At 41.1% G+C, this 19,875-nt stretch overlaps 1 long non-coding RNA gene across 1 annotated transcript; it reads right to left on the bottom strand.

Moving 5' to 3' along the window:
* Window positions 1–293: 293 nt before the first annotated feature.
* Window positions 294–4,197, bottom strand: LOC109367517. Its single transcript, XR_004159740.1, has 3 exons — window positions 3,855–4,197; window positions 2,665–2,917; window positions 294–611 (listed from the first exon to the last, which is right to left on the bottom strand). It is a non-coding gene; the product is annotated as an uncharacterized LOC109367517 (long non-coding RNA).
* Between the last annotated feature and the right edge of the window lie 15,678 nt (window positions 4,198–19,875).

The following is a 19,875-nucleotide window of genomic DNA, read 5'->3' as shown; positions in this document are numbered from 1 at the left end:
AATGCATCCGTGGCCAGGTTGCCTTGGAAACCTTCACTGCTACCTAATATTGTTATAATTGTCAAGAAAATATAGGTTTTCTCCAATGACTCACAGCATGCCTCCATTTTGCATAAATGAAAGTTTTCCATCTGCATTTTTCTAAAGGTTTGCTTTTCTTTCCCCCCAAAATTTTTGGGAAATTTTCTAATCCCAGAAAAAATAAACTGTTGTTTAAATGTTGCAAATGCAATTGTATTAGTAGAGGAGGCTGTGCAGAAATTCCTGCTTCCTGTAGCTGTCAGGAGGGATTTGAACATTCAGGAAAAGCAGCCCTGCTGCCCTCTAAATTGCATTTTATTCTGTACACAGTTCTGAGGCTAGAATTCAACTCCAACAGATCAGGTCAGCCCAAATGCCACCATCACACAACCTTGCTGGGCTGCACGCTTGCTGTAGCATCACTCACCTCTTAGTGGTGAGCCAGTATGACTGGCAGCCCTGAGCTGCTTTCCAGCTGCATTCCAGCATTTCTGCTCTTCAAAACACATGGATATCTATTTTGGCTTCCAGATCAGCACTGATGAATTTGGCAAGTCTCCCTCAAAAAAATACTGAATCAAATAGAGCAACTGCAAAATAAAATAAAATGATCTAAATTAGTGGAATTTTATTTGTGATCACAAGGTATTTAGAACAAAAAAAAAAAAAAAAAAATTAAAAAAAAAATCGTAAAATGAGCATAGTAAACATTAGTGACTCAGTAGGTGCCTCCTGGTACTCATCTTTGCTGGATACAACGGTGTCCTTCTAACACATCAAAACCCACTATGTCATCATATATGCAAATGCATCTGTTCTCAACTACAAATACAAATAAAAATAAAAGCAGCTTAAGTGCATGACTGTTTAAAACTTACACCATCCTGGTGGAACATCTCTTTCACTCACCTTCCTCTTAGTTTTAGTATGTCTCCAAGACTCCAAATGCTTTTTTTTCTTCTGTGAATTTCTCTTACACTGCTATGACTTTGCTTTGATTTGTATTGTTGTTTAGGGCATGGGATTCACTTATTTTTTTTCTTTCAATCCTTGCTCTGTGCTCATGTTTTTACCTTTTTGACCAGAACAAAGTGCTGGGCTGATGATACTCAGCAGTGGCAAGATGTTCTGATGGACTAGCTGCCTACTTAAACAATATTGTTTTAGGAAATACATCGGTTTAGATGGAACAGAAACTGTCTGACAAAGAATAAAACACTGAGTGTTTCATTAATGTTCTTTTTTGGTCTAAATTTCCATTTTACTCCCACTTTCACATGACAGTCCATCATTTTGAGACCTGCATCTCATAGTATATACACCATATTTTAATTTATTGTTCTCCTTCAAAGCATTAACCACATCAATGATTCCAATGCTGCAGTTTTGCTTGCCTCCACATAAGAATGGCATTTTGGAAGTAAAAAAGTCCAAATATCCACATCTTCTGTGAAACGACACATAGGAATTAGGGCTCTCGTCCTGGCCAGTTTTAAAAAGCTGGAGAAAAGTCCTACTACACTCACAGATACCAACACAGAGCTTATACAAATGCAAAGCACATTTATTTTCCTCTATGTAATGCATCCCCTTCCTCCTTTTTTTGTAGTAAGTGCTAGCAAATTGATAACCTGGGCTAGCAGTGTGCTGCAGTGCTTTCAGTAGAAAAGCAGCCATACGCTGCAGGAGATATTGCAGAATGGGGGAGTAGAAGAAGGCTTGAAACTCAGCATATTGCATCCACAGGGGCTGTGCCAGCCTACTGGGGCCCTACCTGGTGCCTAAGGGATTACTTGCTACATTTGTTAGTGAGCTGAGAATGAGAGACATTCTGTTTTATGATTCTTTCTTTTTCTCCTTCACGTACTTTTGCTTTTAGCCACCAAGCAGCAGCAACACAGCTCTCCAGAGATTCTGCAATAATAGGAGTCGAGGAAAAAAAAAAAAAAAAAGTTCTTCTGTAACAACTGGTCAGCTCAACCTGCAAACTGATTGCCTCCTATGATTGCTAATAGCTCTGTTTACTTGGAGCCAGACCACAGTGGAGTTTTTGGTTCACAAACTGGGCTGGCATCATGTAAATGTGTAAAGAAGCATTATTTATAATTGTCATGATTTTGTTGCTTTCTTCCACATTTGTAAAAGATGATAACAAGCATCTCAGAGACAGCACAGCTGGCCTGCGAGATGTTGCTGCATGAGCAAAGGAATAGCTCTCTTCAGAGAGCAGGCACAAGCTATTCCATCCAAGATATAAATAAGTGCCACAGGAATGGAAACGCAGCTTTTGCCCTCACATATTTTCCTTTGTGTCAGCTTTGCCACTGATACGCTCCACAGGGCACACATAAGGTGATCAGGCCTGTATGGTTTCAGTGGCAGAGAAGGTTTTTGTTTATTTTCTCCACCTGTACTTATGGGCTGCTGCAAGCAAGGGTTGAGCAGAGGGCTGAACACTTATTCTATCAACATGTCACTCAATATCTAAGGCTCTACTACCAGAAAGCAAGTGGTGGCGTAGAAATCTCATCTGCTTTGATAATGAGGAATTCTTGGAAAACTAGCAATAAGATCTGGTACAGAGAATCCTTAAAGACATCCATCACCCCCAGGCTGAATATAGGGACAAATAAATAAACAAACCTTTTCTCCTTCTGTTTGTGGCTCCATCAATGGCAAATTTTCCTCTCTGTAACATAGGACAACAACAAAAGCACCCTCTACTTGGATACAGCTCAGCAAGAGCAAATCTTTTCTCTTGGGAGGGGTTTGAAGCAAAGCCATGCAGAATTTCACGGCAAGCCTGAGCCATACAGCGTTGAATTCATTTCTTCCCAAATAAAGAGGTGTTGGAGGTCAAACTCAAGTTAGCCACTTGAAAAATATTTTCCTAGTGCTGTAATTCAAAATAATAAGAAAAATAAAAGGAAAAGAAAATAGGAAAAAAAAAAAAGAATATATTACAGAATTGCATTGGCCAGTAATCTGATAATCAGCCTGTTGAAGTTCTTCATGAATAGCACCCTGCTATATTATGGCAGCCCATATGCACTACCTTGACATTCTGTAGCAACTGGATCTTTGCCCTCTCATTACAAAATAAAACACACAGAATTTTAATGCAAAGGATAATTTCAGGTTTGATAACATGAAGCAGTGAGTAGCTACATTTTAATACTATAATGACATCATTCAGATTTCCTCTCTTGGAAAAAATTCTTTTGTCACTCAAGGCAATAAGTTGTTCCAATGCTTTTGTGAGAAAAATGGTACTGACATTAAGTTAGAGGCTCGAAAGATTAATCATGTTCAACTTTAAAATCAGGCACATCCAAAATATTCTCTTTCAATTTGCATTTCTTTTGATCCACTAGACTTTGGCTGAGACAAGAGAGGAAATTAAGTCAAAGACAGATTCTCTTCCAATTAAAATCTAGCAGCAACGGGAGGATTAATCTTCTGCCCAGTTCTGTCCAGGCTGTACCCTGTGGTTCCCACAAGAAACACTGTGGAGTAATGAGTGGCACACACAGGCTTACAAGGAAAGGGTAACAGTTCAGATCATGCCTGCTACATGCAGGTAACCAGTGGTGAATTCCAGCAGGGTACGGGATAAGTTTCACCCTGCTCCTGCCTCAAATGCCCACCCTGCACTCCAACAGGGAGGCATGGAAAAGATATACCCAGATACCACAGGCTTCACTCCACAGAGAGCATCAGGAAGTGGAGAAAGGAGCCTCTGCTACCAAGTCCCTTTAGGTGGGAGCTTTTGGTGCATCTGTCAGTGCCAGGAGACAGTGGGATGAGCTACTCCGAGGTTTTCTTTCACCCACCTCTAGCATCCAGGCTAAGTGCGTCTTTCACTATCAGTGAACTGATCAGTGAACTATCAGTGTTAACTGATTTTGGATGGTAGGACTTGAAGATAAAGATTATTTCCTGATGGAGACAAACTGCATTCCTTTCTCTTCTTCTGCAAAAAAAAAAATGTATTGTCTTCTGGTGAAGCCCAGAAGGGGTTAAATTGTCTACGCAGCTGATACAGGGTAGGATTTAAAACTGTCAGCAGTAAAACTCAAATTGTTCATATGTGTATGTACATCAGGATTTAAATATGGATGCCAAAAATGAAAATGCAGCTTACTGAAGAAAGGAAGAACACATTTCCTAATATAGATCATTTTTCCCATTTCTGGAAGAAAATAGGGGAATTAGCAGCACCTGCGAAGGCAAAAAACAAGAAAAGTAGAAGAATCATGGATAATTGATGCTCTGAAGGCAAAGACATCTTTTATGGAAAACATAATGGGCAAGAAATTCAGCTGCCGTATATTAGCTGATTTACATCAGCTGAGGAATGTGGTTCAGTATGATTTAACAGTTTTCTTATGTTACCTGGGAGATAAACGATTCAAAATATATAGAGAGCTTAATGTGAATTCTCTGTCATCTCTTGTTGATTAATAAATTCAGAAGTTGTTGCTATTATTTAATATAGAGAGTCATTACACAGTAAATCAGAATACAACAAAATATTAAATGCAGCAGAGCATTACTTAAGTGTAATCTCTTAAAACCTAAGCAAATGAAGCAAATCAATTTTAAAGGTCATTAAGGGTAGCTGAAGTTGTAAGAATGAAATTACCAAATTATGTCAGGTTTCAAGCTGCTCCTAGGACAGCTAGTGGAGGACAGACATAGAGGCAGCATTTCCAATTTTGCTTCCGCAGAATGCCCTGCTACTTTTGGCTATGGTGAGAAGATCCTATTATGTTCTTACCCTTTAACTGAAATAGGAAACTTCCAGATGTGGTTTTCTAAGGGCATGAGTTTGCACAGTTGCACTGTGACTGCCCAAAAGGCACTCCTAATAGTATTTGAGCTGCTTGCCCAAACTCAGCTGAATTGAAAGGGAGGATAGAAATTTCTAAGGTAAGTCACAGCTGCAAAACCTGGGGCTAAGTGAAAGGTTTCTGCAGTTCCCCATGCCAAACATCCTGCTAAGTGGCCAAGAAGTTGTGGGGCAGCTCAGATCAAGCCTTAAAATAAGGCCACTTCCTGCCTGGGCAACCATTAGCAGAAGCATTTGCCACAGATGCAAAGCCTGCACCCCACACCAAGAGATCACTACAGCAAAGAAAGAAGCTTAATGTGAGGAAATATAAAGCGCATCCCAGATGAGTCTTAACAATAAAGGTAGTATAAACCATCTATAAATGGATTCTTCCAGTGTCAAATATATAGGTGCCAAAATGATTCATCTCACTAAATGTACTGTTATTTTTTTATTGACTAAATGGCTACAATAGAGGATACACATGCACTCTTCTGCATCAAGCACAACTGCAGAGGATCATGGGCTACTGTATTGTGCCCTGGGATGTGGAAGTTTGATGCAGCTTTTTAAAGGAGGGATTCACAGAGATTTAAAAACAACCATCAATTTCCAGTTTGTTTTGCAAGCAAACTTTCCCCCCATTAACTGCTACATTTACTTCTGCTCCTCATACAAATCCAGCAAAGCCTTTTTCCATAGGAATCCATACTTTGTAGCAACATCATGAAAATGCACATACTGAGATTCTTCTATCACACTCAGCAACAAGTCGTTTTCTACGCTTCCCTTTCACCTGAGCTGAGCAGGTGAAGCTGCCAAGGGGGGACACACCCAAACATACAAGAATTCCATCAAATTCCATCAAAGCATTCCATCAAAATGGAGAACAGAAGAACATTCAGCTGAGCATTCTGTATAAATCGCTTTTATTTCCTACACTTGACTGATGGCGAGGAGGTAGGTATGATAAATACAATGTTCAGCTTTAGTTCAGTAAAATCAATGACCAAAATCCTAATTTTATAGCTAGGACTGTAAACTAAATGTGTGGTTAATACCTGCTGGCTCCTGACTGTTCACGCAGTCAGCAGCTTGTCTAGTGGTCATTCACTATGTGGCAGTTCTGGCACCTGAAGTTCACCACTCATGATGCCCCTGTAGTAGTACTTCTCACCTTCGTGAAGAAGGGCTAGAATCTCCTTGGACTAAGCGCTGCCTTTGTGATGACTGTAGTAGTAGGCTCAAAAAAAGTGTCCCGAGTACTTCATTGTAGTGAGAATCAGTAGGACTGAAAAAGATAAGATGGGTTGGCAAAGAAATTGCTTCTTACTCAGGAAAAAAGAGAATTCTGCCTACATGCGTAATAGGCAATGGACCTACCTTCACATAGCTCCATGTAGAAGTGCAGCTTTCCAAGTAGTGATCTGATTTCCACATCTTTCACAATTCTCAGGAATGTAATGGAAAAGGTTCTTCTCTTCTGATTTAAAGCTGAGATTAAAAAATAAGCCATTAGTGAACAGAAAACATTTGTTGACCCCTGGATCTCAGATGAATTTCTACCGTGGCACTTCTAGTAACAGTAAAACCTGGATACATTTTCTTTTTTCTAGGATAATACAGGTACTTCCCAATACAAATCACAGTGGGTTACCTCTTCCCGCTGGCACTTGACAGCCAGCATATTTGACAAGTGAAAATTTCTTCACAGGGAGGACAGAATCCAAGCCGTAAAACTTCAAGCATACCCAAAAAAGAAAACTACCTACAGGTGCTAAGCCCATTGCCCACCCAAGCTAGGCTCCCATACGCAGCAGACTGCAATACATACACACACATATCCCGACATGCACATAAACAATTTACTAAAATCAATGTATCCAAACAACTCAAGCTGAATTCTGAAGTTCCATCTGAATCTAGAAAAGATACATAGAGATCAGGCCATAGGAAGAAGAAGTGGACTTCTATTTACCCTACACAGTGGTATTAAAGATTTCCGGCGGAGTCTATATGGTTGCCTTCCTCCCTCCTCAACAAGTGTGCTAGATACCAATACAAAAAGTGGTTAGAGGCTGATGTCAGTGCACGTATCCAGTGTGGAATACAACAGATCTGAAAAGTTCAGGAGCTACCTGGGAACTAATCCCCCCACAAAGAGTAGTGCCTGCCTCAGCTAGCAAGAAAGGCTAAATGCAAAAATAATTAGAGGCAAATAAAATGGCCTCTTCCTGTGAGCAGCAGGAAAACATGCACTGAAGATACAGCTGTGTGACTAATTGATTTGGGGGGTTTGTTGGCAGTCTGAAAATCAAAAACCCAACAGTTTTTTCAGTTCAATGCAGTTAACGTACTCTGCTATCCAACAAGTTCCACAATGTGGCTTCCCCAAGGTCTAATAAAGTATGAACCAAGGAATCCATTCCTCAGTAGGGTATTTCTTTTCTGTCCGGACACTCATTTCCACAAAATTCACAGGATTACCTGTAAGACTTTTAGTCTGCATTCAGACAGTGAGTAATGAAGGGTATAATTAAAAGAGGAAAGACAGATGCAGACACACACACACACGCATACATGTGGGACAAAATGGGGCACAGCAAGAGCCAGTTATCTATGGGCACAGACGGTACTTTTATATACTTTTCATCAGTATCAGGAGGCAAAACCGAACAACTGAGCTGCCATACAGACTAAGTTCTAAGCCTACATGGCTCCATACTACTAAGCAACATTTGGGAAACAAAACTCTTTTCCACCTACCCATACATCTCTTGCAGTACAGGTTAAACTACCCTGAGAAAGTAAATAACTTTACTCAGTATTGTTGCATCCCTCTGTATCTCCTAAACAGAATTGCTTTCTCATGAAGGAATAAATGAGAGAGTTAGCTGCTCTCTCCAGTTATTACAGCATTTGTCATAATAGCAAGATTTCAGGGTGAGATGATATTAGAAGAGATGTTTAGACAGAGTGAGTATGCAGACAGAAAAATATAAAATGTCTATGTTTGCTCATTACAGGAAAAAGCCATTACACAGGCAGTTATTGGACACAGACTGATGTTTGGACACTCTCCTCCAAGGTGCAAGCTTACAAAAAAAAGAAACAAACCAAAAAACACATGAAAGTCCCCTTCTGGGACAACTGCTCTAAGATGTTGAGATGTCACCAGTTGCACAGGTACATAGGAATAGGAATATAGACTTTCTCTGATTTTTTATGGCAGCCATTCCTTTTCTCCTTAGTATTCAAATTTCTGGTACCTAATCCAACCACAGCTTAATGTAAGGATGAATTATTTTTTTCCTTGGAATAAAAGAACTTGGGTCAAAAATGGATTAATGCTCTGTGCGTCTCTGTTTTGAAGAATACCTCTAGCTCAGTAAGACACAAATACACAGAAGTATCTTCCATTCTGTGATGAACTTTGCAGAAACGGAAAATCACATACGTCATTTCCTAGGGACATACACACAATTTATTCCTTATTTCCAGACTTGGCAAAGAACTCAAGCAGCTGCTTCAGAGAATTCAGCTATTACAGCTATGACAGCTCAGTCCAAGACCATGGAACAACACAACTTCTGACCACATTTGAGAGCACAGCATGAAGTAATGTTTATAGGGTAGGCTTTTTAACAATAAAATTATCAGTTAGCTATTAGCCTTACTCATGCAAAGTGTTTATTTCTCAAATAGGTTCAGCTCTAGAAAAAAAAAAAAGTCACTATCCTTATGAGGGCACAAAAGAAACGCTGAGGAATGGAAGAAAAAAGGCTGGTGACAAGGGATCTAGATACACTGCCCAGATGCTGAATTTTCTCCTCTTCCAGTATGAAATGTCATGATGCAAGCAGGAGCCACATTCAGCCATCAATATTTATAAATCCCTGAAACTACCGACTTGATTTTGAGAGCAGATTTTTTTTTTAATATACAATTGTGCAGTTGCAGCAGACTGAAAGAAAAGCTCGATACCAAACTAATGAAAAATGAGACAAAGTTAATACACTCTAAGCCCTAGCAAAATCTGTTTGTCTTATTTATTCATTGCCTTGCTAATCTGGAACCTTTAAATAAGAAATCTGGCCTGTTCACAATTATTGCTTAATTAATCCTCAAAAGTTCTATGAATAATGAGGCAAAAATAACAGCAGCCATTGTAGAAAGAAGAAATATAAATAGAGATGAATTATTTTGTCAGGAGCAGCACTTGCAGAACAAATATCCTCGCTTATCCTCCTTTGGCAAATGTAACAAATCTCTTTCTTTAAAATGAAAAGGGCATAAGCATAATCAAGTCCATCATCTTGTAACCCTGCACAAAAAGTACTTTTGGTTTTGCAGGAATACCTTGGCTGGTAGCAACTGCTTGTCATCTCCCATGGCCGGGCACATCTTCAGGAGTGATATACTGAGCTAAGTTCAGCATTTCCTTGCCCACAGAAGATACTCAATGCAGTATCTGACCTCTTCTCATGTACTACTGAATTCATCATTCTCAAACATTTGCCTAGCAAGGCAACACTTTATTACCTGTTTCAAAAGAAGGTAGCATAGTGATTAAGCGTCTTGCTGCTATTGCAGGAGGAAAGAGCCACACCAGAGAAATATTGAGGAAATTACTCTCATTTCACTAGCTTACTGGAAAAAAAAGAACAAACTCACCAGTTCTCTAACTGAAACATATAGGTGAAAACTTTCCTGGAGAGCATCTGGACAGTAATAAAAAGTATCAAAAGCTGAGGCTTGAATCAATGACTCCGCAACTGTAACACTAAACTGTCCAGCTAACCCTACACCCTGTCTGGTCCTGACTTCACATCCCTTTATATGGTGAGAGTCTTAGTACATGTGTGAATGAGTTTTCCAGACCAACTCCTACAAATGGAGACTGTAGGACTGGCAGTCAAGAATGGCTATAAAACTCAGTAGAGATTCCCAAAGCAAACAACATCAGGTGAGAAAAATCTTCCTTTGTGCTTTAAAGGAAAGAGACTATTCCAGTCGTTATCAGGATACTATATTTCTTTGCTTGCAAAAATATATTGCCTCCTTTTAGGAAAGCCTAAAACTGCTCAGTGTTGATTAAAGATCCAAAGAGGAGTTGCCCTCTTATTCTGGACTAAGACTAAGCCCAAGCAGCAACAGGTTACACCCAAGTGAGAAAGTCAAATTTTCTGTGAGCATCATGAAGGACATGGTGATATATTGACTCAGAAAATCTCCCTTCCTCTGCCTTCTCCAACCTCATCAAACATCTAACTCCTCTCTTAAGGCTACCATGAAATGAAATTGAGCAAGAGACAGTATAAACTGCAAAACGGATCAGTGCCAGCAACATTTCCACCCATGGAACCACAGGAGTAACATGGACCAACATAACTCCTTTCTTACATAAGAGGATTAAGTGGACAACCAGATGAGCTACAAGACTAACTGATGTGCTCACGGTCAGAGGGAGAAATTGAATAGCTTTGCTGCTAGAGAGCTCCACACATTAAGCCTGTTCCCCAGACCACTGAGCATCGCCCAGATAAGCTCTCGCTACACAGCTTACAGCTATGCAGTACATAGCTGTATTAGGTGATTCCAGGTGTGAGCTAAAGATCAGCTCAAAAAAGAAAACAACAAAAATCCAACATCCTCTGTTTTCTGAATTACTTCACCACGCTTATTCATCTTTCTGAAGGATGTCTTCCAGAACCAACAGGTATGCTACACACTGCTGGAGAGTTCAAATCTGCATTCAAGCCAGCAGCAAAGATCTCAGGAGACAGAACATCTGCCAGGTATGATCACATGGCCCCAGAGATACTGCCTCCACTCAGAACTGATTCTACAGAAGTTTACAAAATTAAGGCACTGCCATTCTGTAGAAACTGAACCCTGACCACAGGCACTTGTCCTGGATGCTCAGGAAGGGTGGCCAGACATCAGAATAGCTGGCAGTATGATAGTACAGTGCAATTCTTTTCTTCTATGCCTTCATGAACACAGGTGCTCTTCAGCTGTACCTTTTGCTGTATCTTCTGTTGCCTACAAGTTTTTGGATTGTGCCTTCTCTCCATTCTTGTGCTGAAATGTTCCAGTGTCCCACCAGAGACAGCGGCTGCCCTGTGGTTCTCTGCAACAAGGATCAAAGCAGTGCACACACCAAAGTGGGAGAACATTTCTTATTCTGAGATAAAAGTAACAGGTAGTGGACAGAAGACAAAATGAGACAGAAAATCTTCTTTCTTAAAATGGATCACTCTGCAGTCAGGAACAAAGACTGCAGATTCTTTTTTTTTTCTTCCTAATGCATCAGTGCATTTAACTTCTAAAGCAGCCCCTGCTTTTTCTTTTCATGTATTTAGATGCTTTCCACTCCTCTGTAGTGAGGGCTTTCAGGATTTTTCTCCAGTAACAGTAGAAAGGTTGCAGTCATTAAAATCCCACACAAAAAGAGCCAAAAGCCCAGGACAATCCTACGCAAGCCTATCAGGTAGGAATGAACCTGCCTGTTATGCAGCAACTGAAGGTTTGAGCCCTATTCTCTTCACTGCTGATAAAAGCAAACCCAGGTGAGATCAGGCTGTCAAAGGAAAAGGCCACTCTTTCAAACAGCTATTTAAATCAGATCCAAAATAAACATCCAGTCTGGCTAAATGCTTTTGGGGCTGTAAGATGAGTAATGACCATGTTCTCTATTTATCTATCATTAAACTATGTGACACAAGGAAGAATCAGAGGCCTAAGCATATTTGCAACCGGGATAGGATGGATTAAGATGTACTAGGATGTTTGGGGATTAAATCCCCTTTACTACTCCAGTCTCCTTGGTTGAAGAGAAAAAGATGGGGCATTCTATGTCCTGCAGTTGAAGTAAAGTGACTTTTCTGTGCTTCAGGGATCTGTAGTCAGGGATAGAGGAGCTGGGCAGGACCTCCTCGGAGCTGTGCAATAGGGATCAGGTACCAGAGTATCTGCACATCTCCACACTGCTTCTCTCTAGTAGTTGGAAATACTGAAACAATTCTGACAAAAAACTAACACAAAAAGCTAAAGCAATTAATGAGTTTCCCTAGGGAGAAACTTCCCAAGAGGCACCAAATGGCATCACCAGACAAAAGGATCTTTACTCTGACTTTTTGCTTCTCTCTGCAGCACCGTTAGGTCAGAATTTCCTTCCCTTCTTGGTGTCACATTTTGCTATAATGTGGTCAACCCCAGAAAGTTCCTAACATTTTATAGAGAAGCATGAATGAGAAAATTGTTATTGGTTTATCCTTCGGTGCAGGGGAGTAGGGTCACTCTTCCTTGTCCTTCCAGATGGCCCAAGATTTCTCCCATCTCTTACTGTCCACCAGAACTGTGGCTGTCCTTGTGTTCCACCACAACCCTTCCCATTACAGCCAAAACACCACATGGGCAGATAACACACAAATTTAACTGACTGGCCTATTGGTGTACAAGAAGCTCAAGAGAATGATTTCCTCCCTGAAAAACAGAATGAACTCAGAGTAAATTAGGCACTTCTTACTATCTTCCTTAATCACTGCCAGAATGTGGCATTAAACCAGTTTCCTGCTAGAGAACTGAGCACTTCAAGTACAGATCTGACACTATTGAACACTATCCAAAGAAGTAGCAGCACTCAGACTAGTCAATAAAAAGCAACACTAACAGTTCTCTTCTGCTCCAAGCCAAATGGAAAAGGACCGGTACCACATTGCTGCTGAGGATGTATTTTGCAGCCTAGCATCATCTCAATAAAACACATGTGTTTCTCAATTAAGAAACATGGTCTCCAGCAAGACTTAGCACAGATCTCATAGATCCTCACTGTGCATTGGTATGAGATCAGCGCTGGTCAGGTCTCATACAAAACCAATTGCTAAATCCAGTGGTATTTCAGTGCCCCCAAACCAAAACTAAGGCACAGTTAGCAGTATTCTGGTGCTTTTATATATTCCCTGCAACCAGCAGGATAAAAACAAATAAGTTGTTAGCCTCTACTAAAGGCTTCCGGGATATTTATTTATAGACTCATTTATAGGTGCCCTTCACAGAAGCATCTGACCTTTTCATAATGATTACTGAACCTCTCCCATAAAGCCTGTGCATAATGAGACAGCATTACAGTGCCCATTTTAAAGAGATGAGAACATGGACTGAAAGTGTGTAAATGATCTGATTGCAGAAGCAATCTGTTCCACAGACACGTGCCAAACAAAGATGCCATTGCTCTATCACATCTCCATTAAAAAACACCTGGACTGCTTTAACTGCTGCTGGAAGAACTTTGCAGGTGCGGAACAATTTCAGGTTGGCACTGGACCAGGAAACATCATGAAGAAAAATGCTCACAGCCAAGCTATCCCACCCAACACTCACAGAACCTTCTGACTGCTATACAGCTTCACGAATATATGAGTGACAAAACAACCATGGTTTGGAGGTTGATTTTCTTTCCAGTCTCCCAAGTTGCTGCTGGTGCATGTCTCAAGGAGGCCAAGGTCTTCCTCTGCCTGGAAATTAAGACATGGTGGAAAGCCACAGCAAAGCTTCATTTCAACCCTTTGAACTTCCATCTGGAGCAGTTCTTACCGCTACATAGCTAGCAGGATCCCAGAAGATTACTCCCTCCTTTAGGCATCTGAGATTAGATCCTATGCATATCTGCAATATTTACCTTTTATTGGCTGTCAGAGAGATACAGTTTGTTGTACTGCTTCTTATCTAGAACTAACGACCACGGATGTGGCTCCTTTCTACATTACCATGCTGAAAAGTTTCCAGAATGTCTTTCACAGGCAAAGATGCCATCCTGTCACAAAAGCAAATGCAACAAGATATTGCCAAGGCTGCATCTCGGGAATGAGTTGAATCCCTCTGCTGCCAGACAGCTACTGATTTGAAGCCTGCATCCCAGAGCACTAAGAATCACCTTATGACACCAAAGACATGTGGAAACTCACTGAATTTCATTATCAGAATAGATACACCAAAGATCAGATGCAAATCAAGCACTGCCACATCCTAACTTTCTGCTTTTTGCTGCAAAGCAGCTGATGTTTCTGCTAAAAGATTTGCAAGAAAAGTAAGAAACACAGGGGACTGCTACTTCACTCCTATAACCTTTTCAAGTTGATGTCTATTCCAGAATACTTTCTGTGCAAAACCAAAGGAAAAAAAAGTTACACCTGAAAGCTCCTCCACTGATCAGGAGAGGTAAGGTGGGTACAATGCACCTCTCCTCTCTGAAGGTAAAGTTATTAGTTAAACTCCAAAAATAACCTCTATTTTACTCTTGCCTGATGTTGGAAGACTGCAGTACTAAGAAACACATATTTCTCCTTAGCTGTACCATCAACAGTCTCTTTTCCTACATAAAATATCATAAAAAAGAGGAAACGGGTAAATCTGGCCTGTTTCTTTCCACAGCATTGCAGCTCTGAGAAGCATGACATAAGTCCTCCCAGCTCACCCTCCCCTCTCATGATCCCAGGGCATTATGTCTGAGGCATCCAGGGATTCAACAGAGACTCACCCTGGCAGCAAAGAACTGTCCCAGCAAAGCACATTGGACAGCTTGTAGGCAAAGTATTCTTTAAAAAAGATTTCATGATCCCATGGAAAGTTATTGCTCTGTCCTTGTAGACAGAGCGTACGAGTTACTGATGGACGTTTATCTTCCAGAGGAAGGAGATAAAGAACAGCTGTGCAGTGAGAAAAGAATGATTTAATTATGATCACAAGAAGCTGAATTAGTTTGAATTTAAAGGATGTCCTCTAAGATAATGCCATGATTTACCTAAACAATCCTTTATGAGTGCCCCAAATGGCAAATGAGAACTCACAACAATGCTGACAAGAAAAGAAAAAAAAAAGGAAAAAGAGGAATGGGGGAATTCTGGAAGTGCCCAGTTTGTAAGGTCTCTTTTTCAGGAGGCTCTTTTCAACCCAATACTTTCAAATAAGGAAAGTATCATTTAAATTTCAGGATAAATACTATGCTTTTATTCTGATTTGAATCCAGTGAGTTCTTCCAACACAATGGGCTTCTCTTTTCTTTCAATTAGGACAAGAGGGTTTTTTTTTTTGTTTGTTTGTTTGTTTTTAATTACTTTTCCCCTTTTTTTGGCCCACAAGCAAGAAATTGTGGTATTCATGCCATTCTGTTCCACATTCAGGTTTTACACTAATGAACTATTTAGGAGCTGGGATTTCCATCCCAAACGATTAATGATTTTATACTGTAGTGTTTTAATTGAAACAGCCTGTAAGGGGGATTGCTGTATCAGTAACTCTAGACATCTGTACCACATTAACTAAAACAAATTTTGAAGAAGCAGTTCAAAGCTGCACACGGGATGCAGCCCTCACCTTACATTTCAGCTGGGCTTCACAAAGGGAAACAGCACCATCATATTGTGTTACATCATATGGCTACTCCTTTAAAGCAGTGCAGTTCAGAGGTTACCATGCTGTAAAGTATCTGTTTTTATTGCCTTCCTCTTTTGTTACTTTGAAGAAAGATAAGGGTAAGAGAGGGACATATATAAAGCAATTTTATTGTCTGCGCACCCATCGGGTTACAGAAACATTCAGTGCTTGCTTTTGGCTTTTTTATTATTTTTTTAAAATAAGAATAACGCCGTGGGAGACACAGAAGATGTTACAATTATTTGCTCAATTCACACACGATGGCTCGTAGGCTAGTTTCTAGTTTTAAACTATCATTTTGGCAAATAAAGATTAAACTGTTTCCAGACCAAGGTGGATGTGCTAAGCCTCTTGTAATGCTTGCAGAAATTGTGTGAAATGAAGGAAAAGAAATTCTGAGATCTAGGCCTGGCCACAAGTGTGCTCTTGCCATGGACTTTTATGATAGTTTGCTGCTTTGTGATACAGACTCTGGAAAGACGGCAATCACAAGAGACTGTGTTTAACAAGGATATTTTAACTAAAATAGCAAAAATATTTTAATATTGTTTTATGTTGTGCAAAGAAATATTTTCTATTTTTCTAAATCTTACATTTTTAACTTATAGATATGGCATTTTGCTCCAACTGAGAAAAGAGCCTCCCTGTGGAAAGCAGCAGGGAAGAGAGAGAAAGGAAAGCAAACTCAGCCTTTTTCTCATTACAGGATTTCTAGTGAAAGCCACCAACAAGTAACTGATGTGCTCCTGAGCATTTGCTACATGGTGCTAAATTCCCCTACGATCATATCCATACCTCTATATTAGCCTATGTCACAGCCTTTGAGAGATGGGTTCCCAACCTCAGTTCTTACAGATGCTGAGAATTGGAGATACCGAGGCTCGGCACGGGGAAATAGGAAACAATGCCTCACCACTGACTCACAACCTGCTGACAGTGCATAGTGTAAGACTCGTTTCTTTCACATTCAGTGCACCTTAAATACCTTAAAAGGGGTAAAATAAGCTTGAACTGAGGTCCCGCAGCAACCGCATCAGACACACTGTGTCAATTCAGGCTTGATAACCTGTGGGAATGGTTACCTGTACTAAGATGCTGGGTGGAAGTGCTACTAAACCTGTTCTGAAGTTTTAAGTGGCATGTAAGTGGTCAGAAAGGTTTGTTCTAGACCTTGTATCTCACTTGCACCAGAGCAGCACAGTACTTCTTGGTCCTATTAATGCTTCTGTGTGATTGATTTTGGGTAGCAGGAAGATGAAGCAACGCCACATCTGTTTCATTCTGACATTTTTTTGTGCAGTGAAATCCAAGGATCTTTTTCTTTTTTTCCCCTATGTGCTTCACTCAGTACTTTCTCTGTGACATTATAATCCATCACACTGTTGGCCCCATGGTACCCATTAGATTGTACATACCAACAGTGATGAGGGAAAGACCACAGAAAGAAAACAAATACATGTGGCCTGAGGAAGTCAATTTTAATTTCTTTCTAAGCTGTCTTTGATTCAGGGCAAGATTCACTGGCCCCTAGTTGTGTTGCAATACGTTAACCTCCCTAAATAAATGCAGCACAGCCAGAGGCACTTCTGCTCCCATTCAATTCTGTACTGCGCAAGATGCCCAAAGCAGCTTTTGTACTGTTCATCTTCTCAATTAAGAGAAAATTCCACAAAAAGAGCCATTCCCTCAATGAAATAAAATCAGAGAGACAATTAAAGAGATGTGAAACGTCCCGTCTCCTGATTATTGACAAACATACAAAACCTCACAGCTCCAGGGTCTAGAATAGAAGTCATCCAGCCCTCTACCATTTTGTGTACAAACTCTTGCATTTCTTTTTAGTGTTCTTCCCCCACCCCCTCGCTACACCCACGAATGGATCAAAGAGGAGTCCGTGAGATAGATGCCGATTATTTCAGAGCCCTGCTGCACTTCTGCAAAGAAGGCAGAGAAACAAGCCTCTCTCCTCCAGCAACAGGAAAGGTCATACGAAGGACAATGCAGAAGAGCCCCCCCCATCGCTACCTGCCTGCCATCAGAGCCATAACAAACATCAGTTCCCACTGTCACAAGTCCTATTAACCTTCAGCAGTCACTCGGCATACTCACAAAATGCCATACAGGAAAGCAATCCATATAAGCGATGTTTGAGCGTACAGCAGCAATCAAGCATTGCCAAAGCTGTTCTCTCAAATGTAAAGCAGCACAGAAGCTGGAAGAGCAGCACTGACATTTAGGGGCAGATATGCAATGATGGCTCACTTAAGCTGCATGAGGCTAGCGGCTCCTCTGCTAATTTTATCAGAGACCTTTTACATACAGTTCTAGGTGATTTGTGTGCAGTCCGGCTTGAACTTGATTCATAGCCAATGGTCCAAAATAATAGCAAACTGAAATAGCTGAGAGCAAGTGCTCATTTTCATTGTCTCTCTTGGACGTGAGCACCATTAACATTCCCAGGTTCACTGTACTGAAAATCCAATATGAGTGTATCAAATGGCACTGGGTAGCTGCAGCTCTGCTCAGAGTTCTGCTCCCTTACTGGTGGTCAGAGACAAATGCTCCTAACAGCACCCTGCTCTCCATGTCCCTAAAGTCTCAAGAAAAGTCAGACCACAATCAGGAAGAGACACAGCACTGTTCTGATAAGAATAAAGATGCTCAAGCTTGCTCTGGCAGCCCTCTCTAGCCAACCTGCTTTAGCAGAGAGGTTGGACTAGATGATCTCCAAGAGATCTCTTTTCAACCCTAATGATTTTCTGATTCTATTTTCAAACAAACTATCTCTCTTCAGTACCCAGGCAAGTTTGCTGTCCACCCAAGTCATAGTGTTTGAATTAAGGCAGTGCCAGCAGTGCCAGTGTTCACAAAATACAGAGGAAGGAAAGTGTCAGAAAGGAGCTAAATGGAGTGAGAAGGCTCAAAACACATAAATGAGATTTACCTGGAATAATAAAGTAATGGTGAAAACCAGAGGGGAATAAAAATACACAGTGAGCAGCTGTGGAATTAACAGGGAAAAAAAAGAAAGAGCGAAACCAAGATTTGTTGGGAGACACTGAAGAAGTGAAGACACACAGGAAATGGAACAGAAAATCTAGAGAAAAAGTCAAAAAACAAGCAATGTCTTCCTTCAAATCCCTCCCTTCCAGAAACCAGAAGTTCTGCATGCTGCTCTGCTGTTACCCTGGCCTTGCACTTGGCCTGGTACTCCAAATGAAGCATGAAAAGGCACAGAAGGGAGCCAGTTGCAACAAGGTAAGGGCACATCAATTGGGGTTGGATTCATGTTGGATTCACAGAGTCTCTCCTCCTCCAGGCTCTCCTCAAAGACAACAGGGAACATGCACTTCCAAAGGTGGTGATCTGGAAGATCACTCTCAGATCTGAAAGCAGCAGTCTAGGAAAACTATGAAAGACATTTCAACTGCTTTTCTTCAGCTAAATGTAACACATTAACCGTGAAATTTACTAATATTATGATCAAGCATGATGCAACTTTTGGAAAGATAAGAACTAAGGTAGACATGAGTTCTTCAGGATGAATCTGATGTTTTGGCCTGAGTGGCATGTCAGAAGAGGCACTGCTTCACAGAGACTGGAAGGTGCATATCACATTTGTGCTTCGCCAATACTAGCTCCATTTCTGAAGTGACATTTCTGATTGCTGGATCCATACTATGGAAAGGAAGCACAGGTTTTAAGAAGCTAGATAATGAGGGTAGGTGCCTGTCCTACAGGAATCTGGGCATCCTCAAACATGGTCTCTTAAAATCTCAATTTCAAGGCACAACCAATCTCTTGGCCCTTGTTTATTATCACAAGTCATAGCGTATGCAGGTTTCAGAGCACACAGCATTTTGCAAGACCATGCAAGCTGGATCTTTAGGAGAGCCAACTTCGATCTCTTCCGGGACCTACTTGGAGCTATCCCGTGGGCTCGGGTGTTAGAAGGTAAGGGGGCCTCTGAGAGCTGGTCAGCATTTAAACAGCTCTTCTTCCAAGCTCAGGATCGGTGCGTCCCTGTGAGCAAGAAATCGGGAAAAGGTGGCAGGAGACCTTTGTGGATGAGCAAGGAGCTCATGCGCAAGCTCAAAGGAAAGAAGAAGGTCCATGAAATGTGGAAAAAGGGTCTGATCACTTGGGAAGAATATAGGAATGTAGTCAGGGCCTGCAGGGATGCAACGAGGAAGGCTAAAGCCCGTCTGGAATTGAATCTAGCTAAAGTGATAAAGGATAATAAAAAAGGCTTCTTCAAGTATGTTAATAGCAAAAGGAAAACTAGGGAGAATGTGGGCCCCTTACTAAGTGAGGGGGGGGTCCTCGTAACGGGGGATGCTGAGAAGGCAGAGATACTGAATGCCTTCTTTACTTCTGTCTTCAGTGAAAAGGCTCCCCTGCAGGAATCCCACACCCTGGAGGTTAGTGAGAGGGTCTGGGGAATGGGAGACTTCCCTTTAGTCAGGAAAGAGGACGTGCGTGAGCGCCTAGGCAGTACTAAGGTCCACAAGTCCATGGGACCTGATGGGGTGCATCCACGTGTGCTGTGGGAGCTGGCGGAGGTCATTGCCGAACCGCTCTCC

Source organism: Meleagris gallopavo, chromosome 4 (assembly GCF_000146605.3).
Source record: "Meleagris gallopavo isolate NT-WF06-2002-E0010 breed Aviagen turkey brand Nicholas breeding stock chromosome 4, Turkey_5.1, whole genome shotgun sequence".
NCBI classification, from domain to species: Eukaryota; Metazoa; Chordata; class Aves; order Galliformes; family Phasianidae; genus Meleagris; species Meleagris gallopavo.
This window is presented reverse-complemented; position numbering and strand designations above follow the sequence as displayed.